Source organism: Brachyistius frenatus, unplaced genomic scaffold (assembly GCF_029030835.1).
Source record: "Brachyistius frenatus isolate BFR_SWC_R1_liver_20210118 unplaced genomic scaffold, ASM2903083v1 Contig_54, whole genome shotgun sequence".
NCBI lineage: Eukaryota > Metazoa > Chordata > Actinopteri > Embiotocidae > Brachyistius > Brachyistius frenatus.
In genome coordinates, this window is record NW_027210653.1 from 935065 (window position 1) to 952787 (window position 17723).

Here is a 17723-nt window from a genome sequence, read left to right on the forward strand (position 1 = left end):
CTCTCCATTCCGTTGTTCTCCTTTAATCCTGTTAGATAACTCACTTCCTCCCTCCTCCTTCTGAGTCTTTTCTATTTCTTTTCTTTCCTCCTCCGCTCCCTGCTGCCCACTCAGCAAACGGCGAGTCTCATGCTCTCTGCCACGAGAAAAAAGGCTATCGTGTGCCTCAGCAAGGTAGAAAAAGGAAAAAGGGAGAGGAAGTGAAAGCAGAAGGGAAGGGGAGAGATGACAAAGATGTGGCGGTACTGGTAGCTGCTGGAGGAATCGGTTGGCCAGTGCGGGCTCATTTATTATGAGGAGGGATGAGCGTGGACAAGAGCCAAGACGGTGGCGAGTGAGTTGTGAATGTGGAACCTGCGCGCAGCTTGTAGTTAAGATGCACATTGAAAACAGAGAAAAGGGTTGGAGTTTGGGTCAATGAGAAATGCATGCGATAGAGAAGATATTGTAAATTAAAATTTTATATATCCAATGCAGTATGTAGCTGGTTAATGCACACAAACACACACAAAAGAGAACGAACGCTCCGACATAAAAGTGCATTATTTATCCTCAAACCCGAACTGCGTTTTATCAGCCTTTCCCTGCTTTTTATAATGTCTGATGATACGAGGTTGAATCACACTGGATTCACACTTGAATCCAAACAATACGTGACGCAATGTTTCAAACCTGCCTTGTAACCGCTATGCAAAACCAGCAACACTCCATCAACCTCACTAAAGTCAATTCTACTTCATAAGAACAAACATTTTTCCACAAGCCTTCATCCCCGGTCCATCATTTACATGAGGACAAATACAAACGAGAGTTGCAGACCAGCAGCCCGTCACTGTATCTTCTTTGCCAAGACGAGGTATAGTCACTTAGCACAGGTGAGGTGGGGCAGCTCCATCCCTGCAGCTTCCTCCGAGGAAAAAGAAAATGGGTCACCAGTGCAGAGGAAGAATATGCTAGACCAATAGCACAGACTAGTGGTACAAGCTGAGAACTGCATTAGAGCAGTTGTGGCAAATCAAAGGTCTGCACTGTGGGTTTTAATGTCTGTTTTAGGAATACTCATTCAAGTCCAACAACCCTAATGTCTGCCATCACTGAACGCGTATGATTCCCGTTGATATGCAGTCACTCCATTTAAGCAGCACCATCGCTACTCCTTACTTAAACAAGCACTAACCTTCTCATTTGCATTCCCACCAGCTGATTTACTTACAGATTCCACTCTTCCTCTCACTGCCAAAGAAATTAATTCAACACAAAGAGGAGGTAGGAGGGGTAGGCACTTGGGCTGAGAAGAATTTGCATGACCCAAAAACGCCCTGCCTCTTCTCCGACTCCATAAATCAAAGGGATAGAGAGAATCCCCCGACGCCTCCATTCTTTGTCCTCAAAGGTGATAAATTGATCCCTGGTCAGCTAATAAGCAGAGGCACATGGCAGCCCAAACTTCACCAAGATTTATGCGGCGACAAGTGGATTTATAGTGGAGGAAATGTGAGCGATCTGGAGAACAAAATCTATTTACTTTATTGTTCCTCTCGGTACTCATGAGATTTGAGATGGGAACTCCTCAGGGAAACCCGGGGGTGTAAGAATCAAAGAAGTAATGCATCAGGACAATAGAAATAGAATATCTGCCATAGAGGCAATGAATGCGATGGAATTACCTGGTTTTGATTGATGAACATGTGTTTCCAATTACAAAGATTCTCAGTCCATGTGAATATGCCGCCTGCCCTCGGATGGGGCACAATTCAATACAGCTTTAAGTAGATTTCAATTCCTGCCTTTGCTCCCCTTTCATTAAATTTGATCTAAAAACAGAGCTGTTTGCTGGAACTCAATATGACGGACACTTCTTAGGTTTGTCAGCAGTCTCACCAGATGACGGTAGGGAAGTATGTAGAAGGCCATCTAACAGCTTGCAGCCTTTGCCAGACATAAGAGAAACCTTTTAAAGCAACTCAACCAGTCATCTTAATGATGTGAAGTGATACGGTGACAGGAAAAGCGGTCTTTTAAGAAGATGATCAATGCTATCATCTTCTCCAAAGCTGACTGGAAATAGGGACAGAATATAGTGGCGTCGAGTTTCCTCAGAGTGCCAAAGGCAGATGAAGCTACCCCTCTGTCCTCCTTCAGCCTCTTTATCTAACACTCCCACTTTTACCTTAATGTGTTTTCCCTCTTCCAGTCCTTCCTCGTTGCATCTTCCTGTTTTATACTCGGTTTCATCATCTCACCTGATCTCTCACCCTCTTTGTGTCATCGCGTTCCCCCCCCTCCCCCCCTCCTGCTGACTTTCCTGTCTACCACACACACACACTATCTCACTCACTCCCCTCTTCGCGCTGATGGCATGCTTATCCTGCTGTGTTGATGAGATATTTGAACAATTAACATTATGCATGCTGAGCAGATTATGATAGCCTTTGGGGACCAGCACTTTCAGCCTGATGGAAAGTTTGCAGCATGATAGAAAACTCTGCTGATAAGGAGGCTTTGACTGCAGACGAGGGAGCGGTACTATACAAAGATGTATAGTGTATAGTGTATCTGTACTCACCTATTCTTCACCGCCACAGCAGTAGCCGTCCACATTCTTTATCCTGAGAGCAAGAATAATAATAATAAAAAAAAAGCTGTTTGCATTTAAATTGTACAGCAAATCCCCAGCAACGCGGAAGAACTCGATTGAACGTATTTGTTTATTAAAGGATTAGCATTTGCATTGAGAAGAGGAGGGATGCTAGTAGCCAGTTTTCCCAATACAGCACAAACACACGTCGATTTTTCGGGCCAAATGTGCGCAGACCTTTTACGTAAAAGTGAATTTACGAATTTCTGCCTTCGAGTTTGGATGTGAACATCCCTCACTGAGACAGCTCTCATGGCAAATGTGATACCCGCCAACAGCCGGCTGACTGCTGCAAACCTATGCAAATGTGTCTAAAATATCAAACCTCCCCTCATCCACAGCACATCTTTTTTGGGGTTTCATGACACCGATTCCGAATAGACATATGATATAGTCTATAACTAATTCTATGTCTGACAGTGATGCTACCCTATGCCACAGAGGCAGCTGTGGGTACACAGAGAGATGTGGAAGTGAAAGGCAGATCACTTCCCAAATGCAATTTTTTTTTTTTTTAGCCAGCTTGTTTGGGCACAGCGCACCAGAGCTGACGAGCTGAGCACAGAGTTTTTGACACAATGGTGTCAAACTCGGGACTGTGATGTTCAGCTCACACAAGTGATTTGCGTCACACCTGCTGGCAACATGCACACGCAGACACGAACAGACCGTTATCAAGTCTGTGTGGCAATTAGTGTGTTTGGGAGTGCTGTGAATCGTAATGACTCATTTGCCTTACATTGTTTTCATTAAACAGGCTTTCAGGGACATGGCATATGGACTCTACTGGAAATGCAAAAACAATTTGGAAACGGCAGTGCTGTTAAGTTGTCAGTTTTAGACTGACGACATTATGATATTTGCCATCTTTGTTAGCTTCACTTTTTCAGTCCTGTTTTAATTAGTTATGGGGTCTCACTTTTTTTTTTAATGCCTCAGTGTTGTTTTGAAGGTTCTTTTTTTTAAATTTCTAATGTTTTATTAGTCGGCCAAAAATGGCAAAAATATAAAAACATTTAATCAAGCAATGTACAATGTAAAATAACTACTCTGTTAAAGATGACCCTTGTAGTCACCACACCAAATTAGCACCTGACACTACACCCAGCTTTACAAAATATATTCACACTTTTCAGCTCATTATTTCCATTTTATGGCACAAATCTCTACAGTTTGGGTTCCCCGTCACCACTGTAATTCACCGTGTTTCAGGCTGCTGGTTTTCCCCTGAAAAAGATTGCTATGGCGGATTCTCGCCCAACAACAAACTGCAGACGGAGAAGCTCACCAACTATTTGCTGAACGGAGACCAAAGATAGCTGAAACGTGCATTCTCAGTGTGCTCAGAAACATGGTGTGTGCAATTAGGCAGCACGTATGTGATTACCATTCAAATAAGGTACTCATTTTTCATAGACTTACTTCATAAGTATATGCAATGAATCCCTGAAGTGCTACCCTTAACTAATATTTAATATTCAGTACTACAGTGTTTTAGTTAACATTTCTAAAGCATCTGATTGCCAGTTTTTGCAACAGGCTTGAAGCTGCTTTTTTTTTTTTTTTTTTGCTGAGGTCTTGCTATAAACATTAAAATAGCCCTCCATACCCGAGTCAATTTCCTGTGCTGTTTGCACAAGCTTGATGGCACCATAATTCCTCTGCTTTGTCAGCACTAAAGTGAGTAGTGCATTACCAGTCATTTATGACTGGGAGAAATCTTCCAAACACTGAATCATAGCACTAAAAAAAATAAACAAATAAGGATGAAATTTGTCTTAACTGCTCCCACTTGACTGGCGTTTTAGAAGTCATGTATGGATAAGTAATATCTTAACCTTCATCTCAACATTCGGGTGGTTTTATGAGTCGAACTGGTGTCTCTGTTGGTTACTGTTCAGGGGAAGGTCATAAATGGGCGATTTATGTCTGAAGTGCAGCCAGGAATGCTGATGCTACTGTCAGAGAGCAGAGATACTGTCTGCTTTGACTTGCATTTCATGGAAACTGTAAAGTTCACAACTGCACGTCCCAACTCATGCATGTTACAGTGCATGCTCACACAGAGAAGGAGTTAACATAACTGGCAGACCGAAATTATATAGAATGGCATAATAAGACAGACGGAAGATAAATTTGCTCGCAGTGACACTCAAAGCAGATTTTCCACTTTCAGCATCTTGCGTCACATTCCAAGTCTAATTTGAGGTCTAAGTGCACCGAGTGTAATGGCTGGCATTGAAATGAATGGTCATAGTAGGAAAGGAGAACACTTCATTAGCTCTCAGGGTTCCAGCGATGTCTGCACTTCTGAGGAATATTATTCAATACAAACACACGACGTGCAACACAATTTAGCAATGAGATAAGTACAACGGTATTCATTTACACAACACTATGTCTATTACTGGACCACCTACTTCTTTCACAGCCGCTATCTGGACTTTTAAACCACCATTGTTAAGTTATGGGCATTTTAATTGCTGCAGACAGGGTCCATTAGCATAGCTTCTTGGGTGGCCATGACCATGTTTCTCTAAATCATTAAGCTAATTATACAAGCTAATTAATCAGTATGCTTGGAATGGGCTGCATGAGCAGACGCTGCTCTTTGTTGGCTCGCATAATGAAAGGAGTCCATTTTTAGATGGTGGAAAATGAAGAAGGGGAGGGAGAAAGAAACTTTCATCTCGAAAGTTAACATGATTTTTGCATATGAAGTGCTTCAGGAAAGTAGTGTGTGGGGAGAGGGTAGGGGGGGTGAAGTAGGATTGTAGATGCAAAAAGGTCAAGCTAGATGAACATTTGTAGCGCTTTGAAGACGCAGGATCTTGCACGGGGACAGTAGATGGAAGATGTAGCGCGTGTCACGGTGTCCAACATCTAGTTATCAGCGTCATTTCCATGCAGGACAAAACACAGGCGGGGATCTGTCAATCATTGGTGCCGCTGTGACGTTTCCGGACTGTCAGACAATTTTGGGCTAGTGATCTACTTCCCTACTGAAGCAAACATGGAAGACTGTTGATATTTGTGTCCATCTAAATATGTTTGAGTGTTTTTAAGAATGAGGAAAATCCTTTATGCTTCTTGGACACCGTTAAGGCTCCTTTGCTGCACTGTTCCTTTCCATCCGGAATATAAACCCGGCAATCGACAAAATCCATAAAAATTCCACACATGTTTAGTGTATGGTTCTCACGGCCATCTATGTGGGTCAGTGTGTGCGTATGTCAGGCTCATATTCATCCTTTCATGTACACAACTAAGAGTGTGGGAGAAAGAGTCGCTGTCAGAAATGATTTACTTGCAAGCAGACAAAAACAAACATGCTGCTATGCTGTCTTCACTATAAGGTGGAGAAACTGTCAGCGTTCATGCAGGGGTCTATTTTTAGCAGCGCTCATTATGCATAATGGTAAATCACTTCCTCAAAGTAGATGGAGAATGTTTACAACGCTAATAGGACTATGATGATAACACGGCAAAGCTGAGAGGTCACGGTGTGCGTTAGTTCATGCTCGTCTCTTTTCATCTCAATGTGTGACTGTGTATGCAAACTCAGCATCGATCTCCAGTGCAAGTGATCCAAGTGTTTAGTGGTGAACGGACAATGATACAATAAACTAAAGCATGACGCATCCTGACCTCTTCATCTCTCTTCCTCCAGGGAAATTCTGAGGAGTTCTGTTCTTTCATCGCTCTGGTCCGAGGCAGCAATCGCAATTGATCATTCCAAACAGGTAAGATCCACATTTTGTAACCCTGAAAAAAATGTCCCTTGAAATTGCTATGTACTACTCTATTGATTGCTAGTGGCCAAAATCCTTTTTTTTTTTTTTTTTGGTGTTCAAATGTCAAGGCACCAAACAATATCAACAGGATAATAATGTCAACCCATAGAAATCAAATCAAGGGTCAAACAGCTGCATGTTGTTAGACTAGATTAAAGTATAGAAAGAAAACATGTCTAGACATGATTTATTGCTCAGTCACAGGAAATTGGTTCCTTGACTGTGTGACTGTTATTATTTGACATAAAATAGCTCTTCGGCTTGGCAAAAAAGTTCTATTTAATTTTTTTTTTTTTTTTTAAACTAGCACATATTGTAGAAAAGTAAACAGCTGTGGTTATAGTATTATTCAGTAAACTGCTGTAATGAGATTTAAAAAAAAAAAAATCAACCATTTTACTCATGTTTACAGATTACTTTCAGTGATGCTGTTTTTTTGGTGACTCCACTGGACTGATGCTTAATTTACCTGCAAGACATTGGTATTATTGCTCTGTGTAGAATAATGACACATAAAGCATGCTAATGGTGCCCTCTGGAGTACAGGGATCTCTACTGCTGCCAGTCTACTGTTTTAACAAGTCTGTTCTCACATGAAGGCTATGTTGTTAGATGACGCACCCATTCACACTTCTCACAGCATTTAGACAGAGGACTGACAGATGCTTTTACCGCATTGTGCCAGTACGAGTACTCATCCAACACACACAGGGATGACAGCACGAGGAGTCGTGTGAAAAATAAGCGATGATAGTAAGTGACCTAAGTGTAAACACACTGAATCTTCAGAATGCGTGTTGTGTCAAAATAATATTGTTACAGAGTGGAATAATTATATTTGCCTGATGCTGTATATTCACGTATAAAGCAGCACTTTAATCTGCACTCAAATTCACGTGAGCACAAATGCTCCACTGTGGTGCCATAAATAATTATGCCTCAAAAACTCCCCTTGTCATTGTCATAATAATGTTCTACTTTGCACATTAAAAGTACAGTTAATGTCCTTTGGAAGTGGAGGGAAGTTTCCCTCTATCACAGTGGTGTTTTTCAGATCAATGAGCAGCACTGTGGTTTCCCCAGAGGACCTGTGGGTGCAGCTGTAATTGGAGCATTTGTGTTGCTGTGAGATACTGCTCCCTAGGCAGAGGCCAGCATACACCAGAACATTCTTCTACATGTCCACAGGATTTCCAATGAACGTATAAAATATACTTGCAGGGAAAGTGGGTTGACATCAAATTAGGGCAGGGAGGTGCCAATGTAGTCGCTCCTTATTGAGACACGGCCCGCACTTTCATTTCTTATTCCTACTGGCAGCCTCAACTATATTCCTAAGTGTGCAAAACAGGTGATGCTTTTCACTCAGAGCATTTCACATGTACTATGTGATGCGTTGTGGTGATTACTGTGAACATTTGTGAAAAATTTGTTGGAGGCACAGGTGGTAAAGTGACTTTGATTAAAGATGACAGCGACAAATGCAGCTTCGGTGGAAAGACACGGCAAAAATGGTTAAGTACAGATAAGTGAGTGAGACTAACTTTGGGCCTGAAGAATTGTAAATGACAACAGCAGAATTTTTTTGTATCACCGAGTCTGTTGGAGGCTATTTGAACGTCCTGTTCAAGAACTATTAAAGACATTACATTTAAATTGAATTCGCTGTTCCTCTTCAGAGCGAAAGGCTTAAAGACGTGTAAAATGATGTTGGAGTGCATCTTACACAGCATGATGGGTACACAGGTGCCCTTCGCCTGTCATGGAGTCGTGTTATATAAAGTAGAATTCACAGCAGTAGCAGGTGACCTGGTTTAGAATAGAAACCAGTCTGGCAGCCCCCCAAAAAACTTCCAAAGTCTACTTCCTAACACTGCTTACATTAAATGTGAAGTGGCCTATTAGCACTGAGAAAAAAAAAAAAGTTATATCAGGTAAACAGAAAAATTGACACAGCCCATTACTGCCGTGTTGAAAAATGGATAAGCGCTTTATATTGTTTGGAGTATACGCCAACATGTCTATTACATGTCTATTCTGTCTTCTGGTAAAGACATGGAAGTTGTCAGGTATGAGTTCCTTCAGAGTAGGTTTGGGGTTCATTGTCATGCTCAAAGACACTTCAGTTTGGTATCTGTGGTGTTAATAGTAGGCATTCCCTCGTGATGTGACCTAACTGACTACTGGTCCATCCTGCTACCTCAAAAGGTCAGGGTACTTGAGGGTATGATGGCGTTTCCGTACTTTCTAAATTTGATATATTATTTTATGGCTTGAATTGTATGTGTGTGTGTGTGTGTGTGTGTGTGTGTGTGTGTGCGCATTGAAGCATGTGTTGTGGGCCAGCCCTGGCTGTGATGATTTATTATACCGCTTGAAGGGATTTGTACTTTCATGAGGTCACACGAGTAACATGTCAGTCAGGCATAGCTCGCTGTTCTCTTTGGCCCTGCTGGCGATAGGGAGGCATGCCAAAACAGCTAAAACACATTCCAGTTTCCAACACATTCTGGTACACAACTATGTATACAGTCATTGCACGCACACACGCACATACACATACCACAAAATCAAATATTATAATCCAGCTTAATACCGCTTTATCGCCTGCAGAGGAGGCAAACGTTATGCAAATGCAAGTAAGATATTCCAAAGGCACGTCAGATTTAGGCCCGTCTTTAATATGTCTTTTAAGAGGTTAATTATATGCAAATACAGCCTCATGAGTTGAAAAAAGCCAAGGCTATTTTTCTAATAACACGAAGGGGAAGCCACCGAGATGTAAAGTGGAGTCTTTTAGATTGACCCTGGGTATTTATTTTGAGCCTAAGTGTAGCACAACAATATTTTAGTTTTATTGAATGACAACGATCAGTTATATTTTACAGCTTGTTATGCCCCCTATCAGTTGTCTTTCGTCATATTGTTTTGCAGTATCAAAACAGTGGGCAAAAAGCATGCAAGGTGCATGAGAGCGACAAGGATTCAATACCACACAAGAGGAAGAAGAAAAAAGTCAAACTGATCATATTTGTTCCTGCTTTTTCCATTTCTGCCACACTAAATAAATACCTGCAATGCCCAAGAAGCCCATGCAAACAGAGTGGATTATAGCATATACACAGAATGGACAACACCTGTCAGGCAAGCAATGCATTGATGCTGGTTGGTTTTGATGCTGGTTTACATAGACATAGTACTAGAAACTCTTATGGCTGTAATTCAGGGATTTCAGATTGTACTCTCCACATGCGTCTTTAAACCATACCTGATCCTGCTAACTTTTCTCTTCTCCTAGGTGGGGGCAAAGGTGGCTTTAGTTTGGCGTCGGCAAGGTAGAACAGCAGCATCGGGCAGCATGTTGGCACCTGCATGAGCCAACAGAGAAGCCTCATTTCTTGGTGAGTTGGACAAGTGCTCTTTCAAATTCAACAAACCACACAGTCCACAGGGCAGCTGTTTGCCTCAGACAAGGTTTTTCACATTAAGCTTAACCATTGTGGGAGCTAATTCATTTATGAGCTTATCTTATTCATGCTTTAAAAAAAAGAGCTTCATTGCAAAATAAGTGGCAGATGTTTCCTCAACATTTTAAGCTGTTAATTTGAGAAAAGCTGCTTTCAAAATAAACAGGAACACTGTTTTTACTGACGAAACACAGAAATGTGGTGGAGCAGAGCGTCTCTGCACCAAACCAGTCTTTCATTTTAAATTGAGACGTTAACCTGGAAATGGTATAATGGGAACATTATTTTGATTTTGCGAATGACATAAGCATAAACTATTGTGAAATTATGTTTAATTTAACACATTTATTTTCCCATACACATCTGAGTCACTCACCAGACAAACATAAACCACCAATTTAGTGTATTTTCAAAATTAAATGAATAAATGACACTAATATCTATCAGGATTTAACAATTTTCACAGATGTTTAAAAACAAAGCCGGGCTCCTTCAATGACGCATCTCAAGCTGTTTATTGTCTTTAAATGTGTTGATTGGCTCGTCCAATTTTTCACTTCACAATTTGACTGGTCATTATTAGAGTTAATTTTGATCCATCTTTACTACCTCTTCCAATTTCTCACATGTAATGGAAAGCATTTAAAACACTGTTCCAGAAAAGATGGAAATCTAGCAAGGTAACGGACAACATCTAAAACTGAAAGTTAAAAACAATAAATGCAGCCGAAAACGGCAGTGAAGAAGAGTTTCAATTTGAGAAAAACTTCTACAGTTGAAACCACATTTGTCGATTTGGGTATCAGTCTATTAAGCCAAAGACGAAGTCCAACTAATACACTTATTGTTATATTTAACACATTTTAGGATTCCATTTGACAAAGAGAAAATTGCTGATGCTAAATGGGATCAAATTCAATGAGTATCAGTGTTTGAAATCGATTACAAGAAAGCGCAACGTTGTTTGTCATCAGCATAGAAGGTTCAGTCAGTGTAATACAAATACAGGAGGTCAAACAGAAAAGCCAGACTAACTGCCACAATTAATATTAAATCATCAAAAAAAAAAGAATGATACCCAAACTATTTCATACTCGAAACATAGACATCATTCAATTGTTATGGTTAACACTGGTAACACTGACAACCTGTCTGAAATGGGAAACGAGCAGGGATCGCCTGTGCTAAAGTTAATCTTGAATAAAGGCCTGTAACTGAAGTCTTGTATCCACCCTCACCACCTTGTGCAGAATGTTTGCCTCTTTTACTAACATAACCTCCTCTGCACCTGTCATAATTACTATGGCCGATAGAGGGCATCGTCAAAATGAAATCAGTGCTTCAATGGGATAACAGTCTCCTCATTTCCTGTGTTATTAAATATTGAAGTTAGAAAGTATAATTGACTGGCATGTACTGTAAAGGTCAAACATTTGATATAGATAAGCAGCAACTACATTGCATACAATTAACTGTTGGCATTGTACCATTTTACGTTTGCACATCTTCCAACAGTTTGCATCTTTGAGGAAGCACTTTCATTAGGAAACATTTCCAATGCAGAGGAGTCCAATAAGCCTCCTCTGCATTAAAACAAATATTTTTTAATCACAGTTTGAAGTATTTACATTTTATGTGAAGCCTCTCCAAGGAGAAAAAGAAGGAATGAAATGACACGATCAAAGACAATACAAAGAAAATGGCAGTACGAGACAAAGATGAAGAAATGACTCATCAAAAACAAACAACAAATGAGCCAAAGTCCTCTGAGGGTTTACTGGACATGGTACTGTAGATAGAGTAGGCGAGAATACAAGAAGATGCAAGAGACAGACACAAGTTGTAAAACTGACAGGGTGGCTTAAAGTCCGCCAAGTCTACTAAAAAAAAAAATCTCCAATTATAGTTGCGAGCGATACTAAAATCATCCAACTATCATCTCTGTAATTTAGTTTTACTGCCAGATTAATACACCTGATCGGTGGAAAGACAGTTTAAGATGTCGGTATTAAAACTTTACAAATTATAAAAAGTTTAAAAACAGCCATTGGCCCCAGAGGCACATATGCCTCATTTTAAGCAGCTTGAATGTGATCAGGGGGAAACTCATAGTATTGTTTCCCAGATTTCACGAAGGTCTGAAACGCTAGAGCCCTTTCGGAGAGGAGAACATTCCTGACCCGAGCCTGTTCAGTGATGCAGCTGAGGAAATACATTCAGCTGGATATAAATATTACACAGCGAGTACTTGGAGGGCTTTTTGGCCGATGAATTATTACAAAGTCCTGTGGCTTCATGCCAGTCTCAGAGTGTATCTCGCTCAGCTTCACCCTGCAATAAGCTGTGGCTGGGGAATTGTGGTTATACACACGCCACAAATAACTACCAATGATACCAGGAGTCCATCACTCTCAGCCCACGTCGTGTACTTACACTGGAGCAGACTCAGCAATAGTCAGTTCGCTTAAAAAAAAAAACACAATCATACAGTGAGAATCACTTGTTAGCCTACACTGCAACAAAGTTCATTAAACCTGTGTTTAAAAAGGATCCAGGAATATACACTGCTCAAAAAAATAAAGGGAACACTTAAACAACACATCCTCGATCTCAATGAATTAAATATTCCAGTTGAAAATCTTGAGAACAAAATAACATAAGAATGATCAGTGGAAATCAAAATCATTATCCCATGGAGGTCTGGATTCAGAATCATACTCAAAATAAAAGTGGAAAAATCAGATCACAGGCTGATCCAACTTCTGTGGAAATTCCTGAAGACAAGTCAAAATGAGTCTCAGTAGTGTGTGTGTGTCCTCCACGTACCTGTATCACTCCCTACAACGCCTGGGCATGCTCCTGATGAGACGACGGATGTTCTCCTGAGGGATCTCCTCCCAGACCTGGATCAAAGCATCAGCCGACTCCTGGACAGTCTGCGGTGCGACGTGGCGTCGGTGGACGGAACGAGACACGGTGTCCCAAATGTGCTGGATTGGATTCAGGTCTGGGGAACGGGCAGGCCGGTCCGTAGCATCGATGCCTTCATCATGCAGTAACTGCTGACACACTCCAGCCACATGAGGCCGAGCATTGTCATACATCAGAAGGAACCCGGGGCCCGCTGCACCAGCATATGGTCTTGCAACGGGTCTGAGGATCTCATCCCGGGACCTAATGGCAGTCAGGGTACCTCTGGCTAGCACACGGAGGGCTGTGCGGCCCTCTGAAGAAATGCCTCCCCAGACCGTCGCTGACCCACCGCCAATGTCATTTTGTAGGGCTCTGGCAGCGCTCCTCCTGTTCCTCTTTGTACAGAGGAGCAGATAGCGGTCCCGCCGCTGGGTTGTTGTCCTTCTACGGCCCCCTCCACGTCTCATGGTGGACCGGGCCTGTCTCCCGGTATGTCCTCCGTGCTCTTGACACTGTGCTGACAGACACAGCAAACCTTCTTGCCACAGCGTGCGTTGATGTGCCATCCTGGATGAGCTGCACTACCTGAGCAACTTCTGTGGGTTGCAGACACCGCCTCGTGCTGCCTCTGGTGGTGAGGGCGCTGGCAAAATGCAAAAGTGACCAAAAATCAGCCAGAAAGGACGAGGACAGAGAAATGGTGTGTGTGGTCACCACCTGCAGAACCGTTCCTTTATAGGGGTTGTCTTGATAATTGCCTCTCATTTCCACCTGTTGTCTGTCCCATTTGCACAACAGCAGGTGAAATTGATTCACAATCAGCGTTGCTTCCTAACTGGACAGGTTGATTTCCCAGAAGTGTGATTGACTTGGAGTTACATTGTGTTGTTTAAGTGTTCCCTTTATTTTTTTTGAGCAGTGTAGTTTTATAGTTGATTTTATCTACACATACAGTACAGGGTATGACGTTATTTTCTCTGTGTGAAAGAGGTGAAGAGGCAGGACTGAGAGAGAACATGTTTACCTAAACATTCGACTCCAGGATGCTTTGACAGATTGCTTTTCCCCGTACAGAGTAAACTGTGCCAACATGCAAAATATGCATGTTGGCACATGCATATTTTCCTGTGCTCACTCTTAGACAGCAAATCGAGATGAATGATGACGAGTCTATTTTCTCAACATCAGTAGGACAAGTTTGTGAAATTAGTCCACCTATTCATTTTTTTTTTTTTTTTTTTGCTCAATCACTTTTTATTTGCAAAAGATAATCACGTGAGTCAGCAGAGCATGAAGTTAATAGTTAATCAATCAGATTTTTCTAATACAATGAGAATAAAAGAAGATCAAAATAAGCATCTGCTGTAAATGGGAACATGACTTTTGCTCAGTGCACTGCATTGTTAAACCAAAGAAATGTCGGGCAGGTTGGGTCTTTTGGTGATTAGCAAAAAAAAAAAAAAAAAAAAGCATAATCCCCAGACTGCTGACATATTTCTTTTGAAAACTGCCTGTCTGAAAAAGACAGATATGCTCTGGAAAAAGGATCAAATCTGTTTCATGTCAGATAGCAGCCAGCGGTTTCCCAGGGTGAATCTCTGCTAAGCCACAAACAGACAGGATTAGAGATTGAAGTACTGACCATAATAGATCAGAAAAATACAAAAAAAAGTAAATGATTAGAGACAACTTATGATAACCTCCTAATTACTGACTTAAATACCGGACATAATTCGACGTTGTGTGCTCTGTGACTTTGAATCAGCAGGGATGTTCAAAAGGATGTGTTATAGGTTCAATTTTATAGCTTACCCGAAATTGTTGAAATAAAACTGCTAATCCTTTAACATTACCTTGCCATTGTGATTATGAGGAAACAAGCATAGAAAATTCATTTTATTTCCTGTGCAAAGGAGGAATAATTCTGCAGAAGAGCCGAGCCAGTGTGTGTGCGTGCGTTTAATGAAATGCGTGGATTTGTCTCAAGGCACTATACATGAGGTATTTAAGTCTGGTGCATATTTCATGACCATCAACTGCGCGCACACAGACTGCTCATTAGTCGTGTGACAGGTAATGGCTGCAGTGTTTTTTTCAAATGCATTGTGAGATCTCAAGCACATGAATGCAGAAATATTGTAGAGTAGGTTTATCCCCAGACTAATCAAAATAAGTGGTTCTAATGGCTCTGATGTTTAATGTCCAAGGAAGATGAGGGTTAAAGATGAAGTGGTCAAGTAAGGAAGGAAAGGGAGAAGCCTGGAGCGTTTCCTTAAAGGAGACGCATCTTACAGTCAGCCAAAGCCAGGGAGGTCCTCAGTTGCAGCCAAACGGGTCCAAGAGAGAGTTGAACAAATTCAGCTCGGTCCACCTGCTCCAGGGATCCACACAGCTCCACAAGGCCTTGGTCTCCAAAAAAGGTCAAAGCGCTGCAGCCGGTTCTGGGATAACCCAGTGCTCGGTTACTTGAAAATATATATAACTTTCTTTTCTAGAGCAACGAGATCCAGAAACAGAATTACACTTTGAAAAAGCTCCTCTATCAGTCACTCTCGGTCTTCCTGAGTTCTCCTTTTGTTTGTTGATTGCCCCTCCTCCTGCTCACGGTTGTACTTGATTTGTCACTTCCCTATCAGGGTGTTAAAGGGCTCTTTTTTTTTTTTTTTTTTTTTTCTCCCCTTTCTGCTACAATATATGAATGTATTCACAAAAACACAGACAAATGCAGCAAAAGCAGCTCTGGTTATTGCTCGGATGCAATTTACATCACATACCACAGAGCAAACATTTGTGAAAGGGCCGCATGGTAAAGGCAGATGTTCAATTCGATTAAAACCACTGCAACTCCAAAAAGAAATCAAAGAGAAATGCTAATATACATCTGATCAAGTTTCCACATTTTAAAGGAATACTATAAGTTTGAACTGTCAATGAAATCATCCTGGCTTCAACCTTAATCACCAAATGTATGCAAACTATTTTTCAGTCAAATGACATAACCACAAGATGGTGCTGTGCATCACCATTTGCCTTCCAAGACTCCATCTCTCTAAGTGACTCTGAGCCACTGGCATCATTAAAAATACGGGCTTCCTTCTCTTTGATTTGCTATCCTACAGCCTCATTTATATGCAAAAATGTAATAAATAATCAATTTTTATCAATGGATTAAGATTTATTTTTACACCAAACTAAGTGGGTTCCTCCTCTTCACCAGACAAAAAAATAAAAACGCACTGTACAAAGTTGTCGGAATTTAACTTAACCTAGGAATACAAAAACATTTATTTCGTCAGTATTCAAAATTGTACTTATTGAATGTATATTTACATTATGTTACACTTATTTCCGGAAATACCTATTTCCAGTCTCTAACTCTATAAAAGATAGATGCTCATTCTACCTCAGAAGGAGAGACTCAAGGGTGACTTCTAAAGAGTACAATGAAATAGTAGAAAAATGAAACAAACATTTGGAGTAAATTACTTGTTAAGAGACTGGCTTTCAACCTTGACACACGTCAGTGTGGCTTTACAGCCGGCATACTTACAGCAAATCCTAATCAGTAAAGAAAATGACATGTATTCATACTGTATGTAACTGTAACTGAATATAAGGACAAGGGTGATGATAAAATAGAATATATTGAAATTACAATAAAATCCAGCAGATGGCAGTCTGTCAATACAGAATCACATCGTCGACACCCCCCCAGTTTTTCCAGTAGGTGTGCCTTTCATCATCAGGAGAGGTCCCTTACATGCAACATCTTCTCAGTGCAGCATGACGGGTGAATGCAAAGTGACAGCGCAAATGAGCTTTCATTGCTGCTCTAATGAAGTACACAAGCTATTTGGATGTGGAATATATATAAAAAAAAACAGCACATGGATCAATGATTTCATGAAGAAATCACCATTCTCTCTCTCACACACACACACACACACACACACACACACACACACACACACACACACACACACACACACACACACACACACACACACACACACACACCTCTGCAGTGTTTTTCCCTCCTTCATTTTCTCCCCTTATATCTCTCGCGCTCCATCTCTCACACTTGTAGAAAGCCGAATGGCGTCACCATCCACCACTACACACATTCAGCATCACACACACACACACACACACACACACACACACACACACACACACACACACACACACACACACACACACACACACACACACACACACACACACACACACACACACACACACACACACACACACACACACCTCCTCGCCATCTGTCTGTGCAGCGGCCCATGTCTCTTGCACTGGGAGCAGTTGGGAGCAAGAGAGTGAAAGAGAAAGTGTCTCTTGGCTCTCCAGTCCTGAATCCCACTTCCTCTCCTCTTTCTCCTGCTGTGCTGTTGTCTATCAAACGGTCTCACAACATTACGCTGCCCGCCGATGGGCTCTCCCTGCTATTGTAACACCGACAGTGAAAACATTTTTTTCCGAAAGCCTATTTCAGCTTAGATCGTTAACTACAGGACCATTTCCTCACAAATGCTAAAGCTCAACAAGAACAAAAATATAGATGCTTAATTAGCTTATTTTTAGTTCATAAAAAGTTTCAAATTAAAACCACAGATGGCAGAACTACACCCGCCGTTTCTTGACAAGCAGACATATTTGGTAAAAGAAAACAGTGGGACCGGCATGTTTCCTGCGACAGAATGCAAAACAAAATCTGCAAAAAGTGGATATCATTTGGTTATTACAGAATGGAAAGAAGAAAAAAGCAGAATGAATTTCTCAACTTGCTTCTTGATTGTATTTAACAGCATGAGCTTATTGTATGTGCAAAAAAAAATAGCAGGAATCACAGATCACACATCACTCATTAAAATCCACTGGAAAGTAGGTGATAGGTGTCATCGG

The 17723-nt window shown here is 41.2% G+C and overlaps 1 protein-coding gene across 38 annotated transcripts in view; it reads left to right on the top strand.

Moving 5' to 3' along the window:
* LOC138624711 (receptor-type tyrosine-protein phosphatase delta-like) overlaps nucleotides 1-17723 on the top strand; it is a 350030-nt gene that overhangs the window by 124990 nt on the left and 207317 nt on the right. For all 38 annotated transcript variants that reach the window (XM_069705103.1, XM_069705107.1, XM_069705104.1 and 35 more), the window contains exons 5-6: nucleotides 6309-6381; nucleotides 9731-9833. The gene's annotated coding sequence lies outside the window, so the exon portion shown is untranslated. The remainder of the gene's footprint in view (nucleotides 1-6308; nucleotides 6382-9730; nucleotides 9834-17723) is intronic.